The sequence below is a fragment of the Oncorhynchus clarkii genome, chromosome 32 (genome assembly GCF_045791955.1).
Source record: "Oncorhynchus clarkii lewisi isolate Uvic-CL-2024 chromosome 32, UVic_Ocla_1.0, whole genome shotgun sequence".
NCBI classification, from domain to species: Eukaryota; Metazoa; Chordata; class Actinopteri; order Salmoniformes; family Salmonidae; genus Oncorhynchus; species Oncorhynchus clarkii.
In genome coordinates, this window is record NC_092178.1 from 17,430,917 (window position 1) to 17,447,530 (window position 16,614).

The following is a 16,614-nucleotide window of genomic DNA, read 5'->3' on the forward strand; positions in this document are numbered from 1 at the left end:
ATTTTGGAGTATAGGCAAATTGCCATTATACAAACTAAGGCAGCAGACTTTGTGAAAATTAATATTTGTGTCATTCTCAAAACTTTTGGCCACGACTGTATACCACCCCTACCTTGTCACAACACAACTGATGTCAAGAGTGTGCAAAGCTGTCATCAAGGCAAAGTGTGTCTACTTTGAGGAATCTCAAATCTATTTAGATTTGTTTAACACTCTTTTGGTGACTACATGATTCCATATGTGTTATTTCATAGTTTTGATGTCTTCACTATTATTCTACAATGTAGAAAATAGTACAAAAAAAACCAAATAAAAAACCCCACCTTGAATGGTACTGTATGTAAATTAGATATTTCTGTATTTAATTTTCAATAAATTTGCAAACATTTCTAAAAACATGTTTTCACTTTGACATTATGGGCTATTGTGTGTAGATGGGTGAGAAAAAAAACATGTTTAATACATTTTGAATTCAGGCTGTAACACCACCAAATGTGGAATAAGTCAAGTGGTATGAATACTTTACGAAGAAACTGTAAGCCTTTATTCTGACTATGATCTCAGACTTTAAATAAGGAGCTTTTTACAATCACAGTGAATGACAACGCCTGACACCGATTGCCTAGAGCAAAGGTACCCTAAGCTTCCACCACCCCCGACTCGCTCTCCATTCATCCCTCTCACCATCCTTCCCTCCCCTCTACACACTACTACTCTCTTTCTGCCTCTCTCTTTTTCTCCCCCTCCCTCATCACAACATCCTTCCCTTCCTCCTATCTCCAGTAATAACATTTGTCTCCAGCTTCTCAGATTCATCCCCCTCTTCTAACACGCAGGCATGGAGAGCAGAGCAGAGCAGCGACGTCTACTAACTAGTTGTCATGAAGGCTGGATATCATTGTCCCTTACAGGAATAAACAGAGACAGGGAGGGGGAGAAGCAGAGAGAGCGAGAGAAAGAGACTCAGGGCTGCACTTGGGGGAGTGTATAGGGAAGGGAAACATATCCCTTCCGAATAAACAAAAAAAATGGTTTATGTAAGTCTGATGTTTTGTGGGAGTAAAGCCTTAGACATAATACTTTTTTAGTATGCAATACTATAGTGAGAGGGTGGACATAGGACTCTTGGCATTGGTCAGAAACACTGTTGAACCCGGTTCCCTCCACTTTATTGGGAGCAAGATCACTAGTCAATAAAAAAGGAGAAACTATCCTAAATCATTCAGATGTATCGAGACATTGACTGTTACATGCAGAAAGACCAAGTTAAGGATATACATAGGCTGCACTTACACAGGCAGCCCATTGTGATATTTTTTCCATTAATTGGTCTTTTGACCAATCACATCAGATCTTTTCACATCAGATCGTTTTCAGAGCTGATGTCATTGGTCGTAAGAGGAGTGCCAGAGATGTTGCCGAAGTTCTCCATAAAGTTACGGGGGGGGGCACGGAACACCCACAGGACCTTCTCGTCGGCCCCGGAGACGTACTGGGAACGCCCCACCATGGCCAGAAACTGCATGTCATAGCTGTGGATCTGGGGGTGAGAGATCTGGTGTCAGGTAGGCTGTAGTTAAGATACAAAGGACAGGGGGGGTTGGAGATACTGAAGAGATACTGAGGTATAGTATTATAGTGAGAGATCTGGTGCCAGGTGGGCTGGGTGAGGACAGTGGGGTTAGAGGTAGTAAAGAGATACTGAGGTATAGTATTATAGTGAGAGATCTGGTGCCAGGTGGGCTGGGGGAGGACAGGGGGAGTTAGAGGTAGTAAAGAGATACTGAGGTATAGTATTATAGTGAGAGATCTGGTGCCAGGTGGGCTGGGGGAGGACAGTGGGGTTAGAGGTAGTAAAGAGATACTGAGGTATAGTATTATAGTGAGAGATCTGATGCCAGGTGGGCTGGGGGAGGACAGGGGGGTTAGAGGTAGTAAAGAGATACTGAGGTATAGTATTATAGTGAGAGATCTGGTGCCAGGTGGGCTGGGGGAGGACAGGGGGGTTAGAGGTAGTAAAGAGATACTGAGGTATAGTATTGTAGTGAGAGATCTGGTGCCAGGTGGGCTGGGGGAGGACAGGGGAGTTAGAGGTAGTAAAGAGATACTGAGGTATAGTATTATAGTGAGAGATCTGGTGCCAGGTGGGCTGGGGGAGGACAGGGGGGTTAGAGGTAGTAAAGAGATACTGAGGTATAGTATTATAGTGAGAGATCTGGTGCCAGGTGGGCTGGGGGAGGACAGGGGGGTTAGAGGTAGTAAAGAGATACTGAGGTATAGTATTATAGTGAGAGATCTGGTGCCAGGTGGGCTGGGGGAGGACAGGGGGGGTTAGAGGTAGTAAAGAGATACTGAGGTACAGTATTATAGTGAGAGATCTGGTGCCAGGTGGGCTGGGGGAGGACAGGGGGGGTTAGAAGTAGTAAAGAGATACTGAGGAATAGTATTATAGTGAGAGATCTGGTGCCAGGTGGGCTGGGGGAGGACAGGGGGGTTAGAGGTAGTAAAGAGATACTGAGGTATAGTATTGTAGTGAGAGATCTGGTGCCAGGTGGGCTGGGGGAGGACAGGGGGGGTTAGAGGTAGTAAAGAGATACTGAGGTATAGTATTATAGTGAGAGATCTGGTGCCAGGTGGGCTGGGGGAGGACAGGGGGGGTTAGAGGTAGTAAAGAGATACTGAGGTATAGTATTATAGTGAGAGATCTGGTGCCAGGTGGGCTGGGGGAGGACAGGGGAGTTAAAGGTAGTAAAGGAAATGTTAGAAGAGGTCTCCTGTGGCTGTGTCTCTAATGGCATCCCTATTCCCTATAGTGTAATACCAGGGCCAATTGTCCAGGGCCCACAGTTAGGAAATGTGTCGGTAACAAATACATGCGCATGACTTCGACAGAATCCATCTTCAGATAAATATTTTTAAAAAATCAGTTTTATGTAGTCCTGGGAATTTTTCCCCCAACAATAGGTATTATTCAAAGTAGTACTGATCTAAAATGCACTTTTCCCTTCAAAAACCACCTCAGAGAGAAATAAGCCATTTTAATGTGGTTACGTGCCTAAATACGAGACAGAAAAACACATTTTCCCTTCTTAACAAGGTTTTCCTGCCAGACAGACATATTACAGTATAAACTTAAACAACAAATTGTTGACTCCTTGGAATCTTAACAAGTCCTCCATGAGAAAATGTAGTAAAACTCCTTAATCTTCACAAACGGTTCATATTTTACTGTAAATGCAAAAAGACGCAGCCCACAATATAACTCTGCCTTATTGAAAACTTGCCATTACCAAGAGGAATAAACACTTTGAAAAATGAAAGTACTTTGAGTTTTAGGACCACGGTACGTAGCCAGTAGTTTGGTTAAAGGCCTTAAAACATTCTCAATTCAATCAACTTACAAGTGTTCATGCAGTAGTAAACAAAATAAAAAATGTTCCTGTGGTCAAATAGAATTGCAGTATGGTTTTATTAGTAGGGCACGGTAGGGGCATCAACATGGGCAGGTTAGGGTTTTTCATCATGCATCTTGTTCTGGAGGCAACTCTGCAGATTGGTCACTAGCTGGCATAACCACAGTCATAAAATCTGATTTAAATCTAATCTTAACCTAAACATTATCCACACTGCAAACCCTAATGCCTAACCCGAACCTTAAATTACGACCAAAAAGCTTGCCAATTTTGACTCTGCAGTTGACCTATTTAAGGGGAAATCTTTCAGATCTGCCTTCAAGACAAGACTAATGACACTAAAGTCCACTTGCTCAATGTGATGTCTATAGGTACTTATGCATACGCCTCTATTTTCTGTCTACAGTGCATCTGTGGGTCTGCCTATAGGAGTGAAAGGGTTACATCAGGGCTCTCCAACTCTGTTCCTTGAAAGCCTCTCCAACCCTGATCTAGCGCACCTAATTCAAAAAGGCTTCTCAACAGTTTTTAACCCCAAGCCATAATACTCCTGAACAGGTAATCAAATGGCTACCAGGACTTTTTGCACTGTGTTTGGTCTTTCCTCTTCCAGGGTGTTAATAACCTGGTGGTCTGGTCTGACCACACACTGAGGATGAAGTGACCCGATATCACCACCCCTGGACTCCACTCCACCTGGGACCGCACACAGACATAACCTTGTCGCACAGCTACTGACCCAGACTGTGCTGTAGTGTTGTCACATTTTCTTTGAGGAAAGAAAAAAACACTAACCAAAATTCAATCTAGGGTCCTTTAAACCTACTTTTGTAAAATATTGTGTGCTATATGGCTTGCAAAATAAACAAATGTAACTCTGGGTGACAATTTAAGGCTGTTTTTTCCAACATTAGGACTGTTTTTCAGTCCGCTTCACGTTTTGTTTCCTTTCCTTCCTTACTCCCTAGTAACGCCATGCCGGTGTCATGACAACCCTACTGTGCTGACCCAGATATTTTCCTTTCACATTGAACCAGGCCAGTACATCTCCGCTCAGTTCAGTAGTGTAAAACAACAAGGGTAACAGAGTAGTCAGCCACTCAGTCAGGTCTGGTTCCCAGGGTAACAGAGTAGTCTGACACTCAGAGTCAGGTCTAGTTCCGGGGGTAACAGAGTAGTCAGCCACTCAGAGTCAGGTCTAGTTCTCAGGGTAACAGAGTAGTCAGCCACACAGTCAGGTCTGGTTCCCAGGGTAACAGAGTAGTCAGCCACTCAGAGTCAGGTCTAGTTCTCAGGGTAACAGAGTAGTCAGCCACACAGTCAGGTCTGGTTCCCAGGGTAACAGAGTAGTCAGCCACTCAGAGTCAGGTCTAGTTCTCAGGGTAACAGAGTAGTCAGCCACACAGAGTCAGGTCTAGTTCCCAGGGTAACAGAGTAGTTAGCCACACAGAGTCAGGTCTAGTTCCCAGGGTAACAGAGTATGTAGCCACACAGAGTCAGGTCTAGTTCCCAGGGTAACAGAGTAGTCAGCCAATCAGTCAGGTCTGATTCCCAGTCAGACACTGACAATCAGGGTCTTTAGTCAGTCTAATTACACTTTGCACAGTCTCAATCGAACAGTGTGGCTGACCGGGAACTCACTGTGATTAAATCTCATTTGAGATAGACCCACCACAGTGCAGCTCAATCAGCAGTCTATAGAATATAATATAATAGGAATCGCACCTTTTTGCCTCCAGAGATGTAGAATAGAGAGAGACAGAGACAGAGACAGAGACAGAGACAGAGACAGACAGACAGACAGACAGACAGACAGACAGACAGACAGACAGACAGACAGACAGATGAGAGAAATGGGGCAGTCGTCTGACATTATCTAAAGTAAACCCATGGCTCCAGACAGTCCACCTAAACTCACACACTGGCATCAGCTGGGTGATGAGCGATCCCTTTTTAGGTCAGAAATTTTGCATCAGCGCAGCATCACCGCAGATCCAATAGAAATCAACACTGGTTGCCTCCCAAATGGCACTGTATTCCCTACATAGTGCACTACTTTTAAAACCGGACCTGCAGGGCTCTGGACAAAAGTAGTGCACTATATAGAGAATATGGTGCCATTTGGGATGCACACATTATTCTGCCTTTTATTTTAGACTGTATAAGTAGTTTATTTGGGTCGCATCTCTTGGGTCACCTCCAAAGCACACAGTGTATAATGAATCTGTTGGGAGTCAGAGCAGTGTGGCCAGGACATTTTACTGACCATGTGATGTTGCAACCAGGGAAAAACTCTGGGTCCTAGTTATAAGGTTAGAGCTCTCCCGCATCCTTTGGACGTCGCTGTCCTAACCTTAACCCTTACCATAACCCTTACCTTAACCCTAACCTTAACCCTTACCTTAACCCTTACCATTATCCTTACCTTAATCCTTACCATAACCCTTACCTTAACCCTTACCATAACCCTTACCTTAACCTTTACCTTAACCCTTACCATAACCCTTACCTTAACCCTAACCTTAACCCTTACCATAACCCTTACCTTAACCTTTACCTTAACCCTTACCATAACCCTTACCCTAATCCTTACCATAACCCTTACCATAACCCTTACCTTAACCCTTACCATAACCCTTACCCTAATCCTTACCATAACCCTTACCTTAACCCTTACCATAACCGTTACCTTAACCCTAACCTTAACCCTTACCATAACCCTTACCTTAACCCTTACCATAACCCTTACCATAACCCTTACCTTAACCTTAACCTTAATCCTTACCATAACCCTAACCTTAACCCTTACCATAACCCTAATCCTAACCTTAACCCTTACCCTAATCCTAACCTTAACCCTTACCATAACCCTTACCTTAACCCTTACCATAACCCTAGTTCTAAGCTGGTCAAGGACCTCAGATAGCAAGGACCCTAGTTCTGGGCTGGTCAGGGGTCCCAGATAGCAATGACCCTAATTCTAGGCTGGTCAAGGAGCCCAGATAGCAAGGACCCTTAGTTCTAGGCTGGTCAGGGATCCCAGCTAGCAAGGACCCTAGTTCTAGGCTGGTCAGAGAAAACGCCTGCCTCTACAAATTAGTAATGACCACTAGATAATCCCAGAGGTCTCCATCCAACCATCTCTTATTAACAAACACCCAAACAAATCAGACAGTCAAGCCAGAAGAAGTAATTATGCAAAGCTGTAAGACTCATTATTAGAAGGGAATCCATTTAGTTATTTTTGGAAATTAATTTATCGTCTAATGCGATAATGAAAGCAGTCACAGCGCTCCATATCACATTAAAGAAATGGGCACCAAAAAGGGCATAGCTCGAGAACATATTAAGACTTGACTAGGCGTTGTTTAAATTGGATTCGGGTGAGAGAGCCTTTGACCTGGGAATGTAATCGCTCCATAGATCTTACAAGTAGGTTACTTCCAAATGGCATCCTAATTGCTATATAGCGCACTACTTTGTAGGGAATAGGGTGTCATTTGGGATGCACACTAACCCGTCTACCCTCTATATGACTATAACCCTATATTGGAAAATCACATTAATTTGAAAATGATCAGTAACCCCAGCTATAACAGCCAATAGAGAATAAATTATTTTCTTTCAAGATCACAACCACATGCTCCATATTTAAATAATGCTATATTTAATTATGTAGAGAGAAAGTATGTAGTTCAATGTATAAATTAGAGCCAGAATGACCTCTTTCACAGGATAGGTGAGTGGGTTAAGTCTATCAGGGTCCATATTCAAGAGTGCTGATCTAGGATCAGGTCCCCTCTGTCTATATAATATTATTCAGTATAATGGAAAGGCTAAACTGATCCTAGATCAGCACTCCTACTCCGAGAGGCTTTATGAATAAGGGCCTCGATTTTGACAATTTTCCAATGAAGTCATTCGCCAATTAGCAATAACCAAATTAAGATGACTTAAGTGGTAAACAAGTACATTTCAGGCAGAGAGAATTGTGGGGGAAAAGAGGATTATAATTGAGTGATAACATTACGACGTAAAATAAAGATCATTTTATGCAAACGAAGTCCTCACATGTATGCATTAATCCAGTTCCTGACACTAATATCCATGGAAAAACAATACTAAAAACGAATCAAAATAACACAAGACAGCCTACATTAGAAACACTGTTTCTTGTGGGTTGTGTAACCAGTGGCATTTGCGGTAGGATTAAAGGCCCAGTGAAGTTAAAAATGTGATTTTACTGTGTTTTATATACAGTTAAGTGGCAAAATAATGGAAACACTTGAGTAAATGAGGGATATAAAGTATATTGAAAGCAGGTGCTTCCACACAGGTGGGTTTCATGAGATAATTAAGCAATTAACATCCTATCATGCTTAGGGTCGTGTATAAAAATGCTGGGCAGGCCATTATTTTGGCTACCATGGCTAGGATGACAATGCCCCCCACCATCCACAGGTCACGAGTGGTCACTGAATCATTTGATGAGCATAAAAACCATATACCATGACAGGTGCAGTCAACAGATATCAACCCAAATGAGCACTTATGAAAGACTCTGGAGCGGCGCCTGAGACAGTGTTGTCCACCATCAACAAAACACAGAATTGTGGAAGAATAGAGTTCCAGACACTTGTAAAATCTATGCCAAGGTGCACTGAAGCTGTTCTGGCTTCTGGTGGCCTGTTAAGACACTATGTTGGTGTTTACTTTATTTGGTAGTTACCTGTATATTTCCAGGTATGAATAATACTGTAAAAAAATGCCCTTAGTGTAAGAGCTGTTTGAAAAGACAGCCTCAAATTCCAGCCTGTTTTGGTGCTGGTGACATCACCTGTAAATGAATTAATAGACCAATAAAAAAAGAGGGGTTTGTATTTATTATGGATCCCCATTAGCTGCTGCCAAGGCTACTCTTCCTGGGGTCTGAAATGAAGGCAGTTATACAATTTATACAAAAAAACATTACAATACATTAACAGATATCACAATCCACCTTGTGCCCTCAGACCCCTCCTCGACCACTACCACATATCTACAGTACTAAATCCATGTGTACGTTTGTGTATAGTGCATATGTTATTGTGTGTGTGTATGCATGTGTCTGTGTTTGTTCCAAACCTCTCAGTTAATAACAGTAGTTTTCAGTTTTCCACTCCCTACTCAGACCCCTCCCAGACAGTAGAGAGAATAACCTAACTTAGCAGGCGTTTCGTTCTTTCTGGTCCTGACGTGAGGGGGAGAAGGGTTGAGGGAGGTTCTCTTCTGCACTGTTCAACCAATCCAGTAAATTTGGTGGAGTTAAGATGGAGTCAATGTCGCCTTCTTAATGTCAAAAAACAGAAGTCGGGTCCTTTCACCTGAAAATTGGATGCATCCGGTTGATATTAACCCCACAGAGGGTGGGTGGAGAGAGAGGAGACAGAGAAAACAACTTATTCTGCTCCCTCAGCACTTTGTCTGTGTCAAATCTAGTCAAAGCTATGTACTATCTGTGTTAAGTAATACATGGGCACATTCCACTATTCTATGGAATGTAATCAATTGTTCAGAAGTCAGAACTCAGAATATTATTCTGGCCTCAACAATAGTCAATGAATTAATCCGTTTCCCTTGTTTGGATTGATAAAGCAGTATTTGTAGTTAATAGTTAGCAGACTAGTAGTAGTAAAGTGCATACAGAAAGTATTCATACCCCTTGACTTATTCAACATTTTGTTGTGTTACAGCCCAAATTAAAAATTGATTAAATAGATTCTCACCCATCTACAAACAATAACCCATAATGACAAAGTTAAAACATGTTTAAACATTTTAGCACATTTATTGAAAATTAAACACAGAAATATCTATAAGTATTCACAACCCTGAGTCAATACTTTGCAGAAGCAACTTTGGCGGCGATTACAGCTTTGAGTCATCTTGGGTATGTCTTCATCAGATTTGCACATGTGGATTTTAAGATTTTTACCCATTCTCCTTGCAGATTTTCTCAAGCTCTATTAAATTAGATGGGGAGCGGCGAACAGCAATCTTCAAGTCTTTCCACAGATTTCCAAATGGAATTCAAGTCTGGGCTTTGGCTGGACCACTCAAGGACTTTCACATTCTTTTTCTAAAGCCATTCTACTGTTGCTTTGGCTGTATGCTTGGGGTCATTGTCCTGTTGAAGTCGGAAGTTTACATATACCTTAGCCAAATACCTTTAAACTCAGTTTTTCACAATTTCTGACATTTAATCCTAGTAAAAATTCCCTGTTTTAGGTCAGTTAGGATCTCCACTTTATTTTAAGAATGTAAAATGTCAGAAAAATAGTATAAATAATTATTTATTTAAGCTTTTACTTTCAGCACATTCCAAGTGGGTCAGAAGTTTACATACACTCAATTAGAATTTGGTAGCATTGCCTTTAAACTGGTTAACTTGGGTCAAACATTTCAGGAAGCCCTACACAAGCTTCCCACAATAAGTTGTGTGAATTTTGGCCCATTCCTCTTGACAGAGCTGGTGTAACTGAGCGAGATTTGTAGGCCTCCTTGCTTGCACACTCTTTTTCAGTTCTGCCCACACATTTTCTATAGGATTGAGGTCAGGGCTTTGTGATGGCCACACCTTGACTTTCTTGTCCTTAAGGCATTTTGTCACAACTTTGGAAGTATGCTTTGGTTCATTGCCCATTTGGAAGACCCATTTGCGACCAAGCTTTAACTGATGTCTTGAGATGTTGCTTCAATATATCCACATAATTTTCCTGCCTCATGATGCAATCTATTTTGTGAAGTGCACCAGTCCCTCCTGCAGCAAAGCACCCACACAACATGATGCTGCCACCCCGTGCTTCATGGTTGGGATGGTTCTTTGACTTGCAAGCCTCCCCCTTTTCCCTCCAAACATAACGATGGTCATTATGGCCAAACAGTTCACTTTTTTTTTCATCAGACCAGAGGACACTTCTCCAAAATGTACGATCTTTGTCCCCATGTGCAGTTGCAAACCGTAGTCTGGGTTTTTTATGTTGGTTTTGGAGCAGTGGCTTCTTCCTTGCTGAGCGGTCTTTCAGGTTATGTCGATATAGGACTCATTTTTACTGTGGATATAGAAACTTTTGTACCCGTTTCCTCCAGCATCTTCAGAAGGTCCTTTGCTGTTGTTCTGGGATTGATGTGCACTTTTCGCACCAAAGTACGTTCATCTCTAGGGGACAGAACGCGTCTCCTTCCTGAGCGGTATGACGGCTGCGTGGTCCCATGGTGTTTATACTTGCGTACTATTGTTTGTACAGATTACTGTGGTACCTGCAGGTGTTTGGAAATTGCTCCCAAGGATGAACCAGACTTGTGGAGGTCTAAAAACAAAATTCTGAGGTCTTGGCTAATTTCTTTAGATTTTACCATGATGTCAAGCAAAGCTGTACTGAGTTTGAAGTTAGGCCTTGAAATACATACACAGGTACACCTCCAATTGATCAGAAGCTTCTAAAGCCATGATATAATTTTCTGGAATTTTCCAAGCTGTTTAAAGGCACAGTCAACTTAGTGTATGTTAACTTCTGACCCATTGGAATTGTGATACAGTGAATAATAAGTTCAATTATCTGTCTGTAAACAAATTGTTGGAAAAATTACTTGTGTCATGCACAAAGTAGATGTCCTAACCGACTTGCCAAACCTATAGTTTGTTAACAAGAAATTTGTGGAGTTGTTGAAAAATGAGTATTAATGATTCCAACCTAAGTGTATGTAAACTTCCGACTTCAACTGTAAATCTTCGCCCCAGTCTAAGGTCGTTTGCACTCTGAAGCAGACTCTTCAAGGATTTTCCTGTATTTGGCTCCATTCATGGTTCCCTCTATCCTTAACAGTCTCCCTGCCGCTGAAAAGCATCCCCATAGCATGATGCTGCCACCACCTTCCTTCATGGTAGAGATGGTGTTAGACGGATAATGAGCTGTGCCTGGTTTTCTCCAGACATAGTGCTACGCATTAAGGCCTAAGAGTAACATGTTTATCAGACCACAGAATCTTTCAAGTGCCTTTTTGCAAACTCCAGGCATGATGTCCTGTGCCTTTTTCTCTGGATTGGCAAGTGTCTGGCCACTCTCCCATAAAGCCCAGATTGGTAAAGTGCTGTAGAGACTGTTGTCCTTCTGGCAGGTTCTCCCATCTCAGCCAAGCAAATCTGTAATGCTGTCAGAGTGGACACTGGGTTCTTAGTCACCTCCCTGACCAAAGTCCTTCTTGCCCGGTAGCTCAGTTTGGTCGGACGGCCAGCTCTAAGCTGATACTGGGTAGTTCTATATTTTTTATGGAGACTACTGTGATCTTGGAAACTTTCAACAAATTGTTTTACACCCTTCCCAAGATCTCAATTATATCTCAGAGATCTACGGACAGTTCCTTGGAATTCATGGTATAGTTTCTGCTCTGACAACTATGGGAACTATGAGTTTCTTTCTAAATCATGTCCAAACAATTGAATTGGCCACAGGTGGACTCCATTTTTTATTTTTTTATTTCACCTTTATTTAACCAGGTAGGCTAGCTGAGAACAAGTTCTCATTTACAACTGCGATCTGGCCAAGATAAAGCAAAGCAGTTCGACACATACAACAATACAGAGTTTCACATGGAATAAACATACAATCAAAGGAGCAAGATAAATAAATAAATACAGTATGGGGATGAGGTAGATTGGATGGGCTATTTACAGATGAGCTATGTACAGATGCAGTGATCTGTGAGCTGCTCTGACAGCTGGTGCTTAAAGCTAGTGAGGGAGGTAAGAGTCTCCAGCTTTATTGATTTTTGCAGTTCGTTCTAGTCATTGGCAGCAGAGAACTGGAAGGAGAGGCGGCCAAAGGAAGAATTGGCTTTGGGGGTGACCAGTGAGATATACCTGCTGGAACGCGTGCTACGGATGGGTGCTGCTATGGTGACCAGTGAGCTGAGATAAGACGGGGCTTTACCTAACAAAGACTTATAGATGACCTGGAGCCAGTGGGTTTGGCGACGAATATTAAGCGAGGTCCAGCCAACGAGAGTGTAGAGGTCACAGTGGTGGGTAGCATATGGGGCTTTGGTGACAAAATGGATGGCACTGTGATAGACTGCATCCAATTTGTTGAGTAGAGTGTTGGAGGCTATTTTGTAAATGACATAGATGAAGTTGAGGAACGGTAGGATGGTTAGTTTTACGAGGGTATGTTTGGCAGCATGAGTGAAGGATGCTTTGTTGCAAAATAGGAAGCCGATTCTAGATTTAATTTTGGATTGGAGATGTTTAATGTGAGTCTGGAAGGAGAGTATACAGTCTAACCAGACACCTAGGTATTTGAAGTTGTCCACATATTCTAAGTCGGAACCGTCCAGAGTAGTGATGCTGGACGGGAGGGCAGGTGTGGGCAGCGATCGGTTGAAGAGCATGCATTTCGTTTTACTTGCATTTAAGAGCAGTTGGAGGCCACGGAAGGAGAGTTGTACGGCATTGAAGCTTGTCTGGAGGTTATTTAACACAGTGTCCAAAGAAGGGCCAGAGGTATACAGAATGGTGTCGTCTGCGTAGAGGTGGATCAAAGAATCACCAGCAGCAAGAGCGACATCATTGATGTATACAGAGATGAGAGTCGGCCCAAGAATTTAACCCTGTGGCACCCCCATAGAGACTGCCAGAGGTCCGGACAACAGGCCCTCGGATTTTACACACTGAACTCTGTCAGAGAAGCAATTGCTGAATCAGGCGAGGCAATCATTTGAGAAACCATGGTTGTTGAGTCTGCCAATAAGAATGTGGTGATTGAGTCGAAAGCCTTGGCCAGGTCGATGAATACGACTGCACAGTAATGTCTCTTATCGATGGAGGTTATGATATCATTTAGGACTTTGAGCGTGGCTGAGGTGCACCCATGACCAGCTCGGAAACCAGATTGCATAGTGGAGAAGGTACGGTGGGATTCAAAATGGTCGGTGATCTGTTTGTTAACTTGGCTTTCGAAGACCTTAGAAAGGCAGGGTAGAATAGATATAGGTCTGTAGCAGTTTGAGTCTAGAATGTCTCCCCCTGTGAAGAGGAGGATGATCGCGGCAGCTTTCCAATCTATGGGAATCTCAGACGATATGAGAGAGAGGTTGAACAGGCTAGTAATAGGGGTTGCAACAATTTCGGCAGATCATTTTTAGAAAGAGAGGGTCCAGATTGTCTAGCTCGGCTGATTTGTAGGGGTCCAGATTTAGCAGCTCTTTCAGAACGAACATCAGCTATCTGGATTTTTGTGAAGGAGAAGTGGGGGAGGTTTGGGCGAGTTGCAGTGGGGGGTGGAGGGCTGTTGATCGGGGTAGCGGTTGTCAGGTGGAAAGCATGCCCAGCCGTAGAAAAATTACCTTTAGCCTTACCTAACTGTCTGTGTATATATTTTCATAACTTCCCTGACAAGTTGCATATCACGGAATGCCACAGGATGTTTTTGTGCTGGTCAAGGGCAGTTGCAGTAGCAGTAGTAGTAGTTGACTAGTTGTAGTAGTGGCAGCAGTAGTAGCAGTTGACTAGTTGCAGTAGTTGACTAGTTGCAGTAGTAGTTGACTTTTTTATTTTACCTTTATTTAACTAGGCAAGTCAGTTAAGAACAAATTCTTATTTTCAATGACGGCCTAGGAACAGTGGTTTAACTGCCTGTTCAGGGGCAGAACGACAGATTTTGTACCTTGTCAGCTCGGGGGTTTTTTGCAATTGCAACCTTCCGGTTACTAGTCCAACGCTCTAACCACTAGGCTACCCTGCCGCCCCTAGTTGCAGTAGTGGCAGCAGTAGTAGTTGACTAGTTGTAGTAGTGGCAGCAATAGTAGCAGTTGACTAGTTGCAGTAGTGGCAGCAGTAGTAGTAGTTGACTAGTTGCAGTAGTTGGAGCAGTAGTAGTAGTTGACTAGTTGCAGTAGTTGGAGCAGTAGTAGTAGTTGACATGTTGCAGTAGTAGCAGCAGTAGTAGTCGTTGACTCGTTGCAGTACTAGCAGTAGTAGTAGTTGACTAGTTGTAGTACTAGTTGTTGACTAGTTGTAGTAGTAGTAGCAGTAGTAGTTGTTGACTAGTTGTAGTAGTTGCAGCAGTAGTAGTTGTTGACTAGTTGTAGTAGTAGCAGCAGTAGTAGTTGTTGACTAGTTGTAGTAGTAGTAGCAGCAGTAGTTGTTGACTAGTTGTAGTAGTAGTAGCAGTAGTAGTTGTTGACTAGTTGTAGTAGTAGCAGCAGTAGTAGTAGTTGACTAGTTGCAGTAGTTGGAGCAGTAGTAGTAGTTGACATGTTGCAGTAGTAGCAGCAGTAGTAGTCGTTGACTCGTTGCAGTACTAGCAGTAGTAGTAGTTGACTAGTTGTAGTACTAGTTGTTGACTAGTTGTAGTAGTAGTAGCAGTAGTAGTTGTTGACTAGTTGTAGTAGTAGCAGCAGTAGTAGTTGTTGACTAGTTGTAGTAGTAGCAGCAGTAGTAGTTGTTGACTAGTTGTAGTAGTAGCAGCAGTAGTAGTTGTTGACTAGTTGTAGTAGTAGTAGCAGTAGTAGTTGTTGACTAGTTGTAGTAGTAGTAGCAGTAGTAGTTGTTGACTAGTTGTAGTAGTAGTAGCAGTAGTAGTTGTTGACTAGTTGTAGTAGTAGCAGCAGTAGTAGTTGTTGACTAGTTGTAGTAGTAGCAGCAGTAGTAGTTGTTGACTAGTTGTAGTAGTAGCAGCAGTAGTAGTTGTTGACTAGTTGTAGTAGTAGTAGCAGTAGTAGTTGTTGACTAGTTGTAGTAGTAGTAGCAGTAGTAGTTGTTGACTAGTTGTAGTAGTAGTAGCAGTAGTAGTTGTTGACTAGTTGTAGTAGTAGCAGCAGTAGTAGTTGTTGACTAGTTGTAGTAGTAGTAGCAGTAGTAGTTGTTGACTAGTTGTAGTAGTAGCAGCAGTAGTAGTTGTTGACTAGTTGTAGTAGTAGTAGCAGTAGTAGTTGTTGACTAGTTGTAGTAGTAGTAGCAGTAGTAGTTGTTGACTAGTTGTAGTAGTAGCAGCAGTAGTAGTTGTTGACTAGTTGTAGTAGTAGCAGCAGTAGTAGTTGTTGACTAGTTGTAGTAGTAGCAGCAGTAGTAGTTGTTGACTAGTTGTAGTAGTAGCAGCAGTACTAGTTGTTGACTAGTTGTAGTAGTAGTAGCAGTAGTAGTTGTTGACTAGTTGTAGTAGTAGCAGCAGTAGTAGTTGTTGACTAGTTGTAGTAGTAGTAGCAGTAGTAGTTGTTGACTAGTTGTAGTAGTAGTAGCAGTAGTAGTAGTTGACTAGTTGTAGTAGTAGCAGCAGTAGTAGTTGTTGACTAGTTGTAGTAGTAGCAGCAGTACTAGTTGTTGACTAGTTGTAGTAGTAGTAGCAGTAGTAGTTGTTGACTAGTTGTAGTAGTAGCAGCAGTAGTAGTTGTTGACTAGTTGTAGTAGTAGTAGCAGTAGTAGTTGTTGACTAGTTGTAGTAGTAGCAGCAGTAGTAGTTGTTGACTAGTTGTAGTAGTAGTAGCAGCAGTAGTAGTTGTTGACTAGTTGTAGTAGTAGTAGCAGTAGTAGTTGTTGACTAGTTGTAGTAGTAGCAGCAGTAGTAGTTGTTGACTAGTTGTAGTAGTAGTAGTTGACTAGTTGTAGTACTAGTTGTTGACTAGTTGTTGTAGTAGCAGCAGTAGTAATTGTTGACTAGTTGTAGTAGTAGTAGCAGTAGTAGTTGTTGACTAGTTGTAGTAGTAGTAGCAGTAGTAGTTGTTGACTAGTTGTAGTAGTAGCAGCAGTAGTAGTTGTTGACTAGTTGTAGTAGTAGCAGCAGTAGGAGTTGTTGACTAGTTGTAGTAGTAGCAGTAGTAGTAGTTGACTAGTTGTAGTAGTAGCAGCAGTAGTAGTTGTTGACTAGTTGTAGTAGTAGCAGCAGTAGTAGTTGTTGACTAGTTGTAGTAGTAGCAGCAGTAGTAGTTGTTGACTAGTTGTAGTAGTAGCAGCAGTAGTAGTTGTTGACTAGTTGTAGTAGTAGCAGCAGTAGGAGTTGTTGACTAGTTGTAGTAGTAGCAGTAGTAGTAGTTGACTAGTTGTAGTAGTAGCAGCAGTAGTAGTTGTTGACTAGTTGTAGTAGTAGCAGCAGCAGTAGTAGTTGTTGACTAGTTGTAGTAGTAGCAGCAGTAGTAGTTGTTGACTAGTTGTAGTAGTAGCAGCAGTAGT

At 42.3% G+C, this 16,614-nt stretch overlaps 1 pseudogene; it reads right to left on the reverse strand.

The window, feature by feature from the left end:
* Positions 1-1,357: 1,357 nt before the first annotated feature.
* LOC139391912 (elongator complex protein 2-like) overlaps positions 1,358-16,614 on the reverse strand; it is a 37,457-nt pseudogene continuing 22,200 nt past the window's right edge.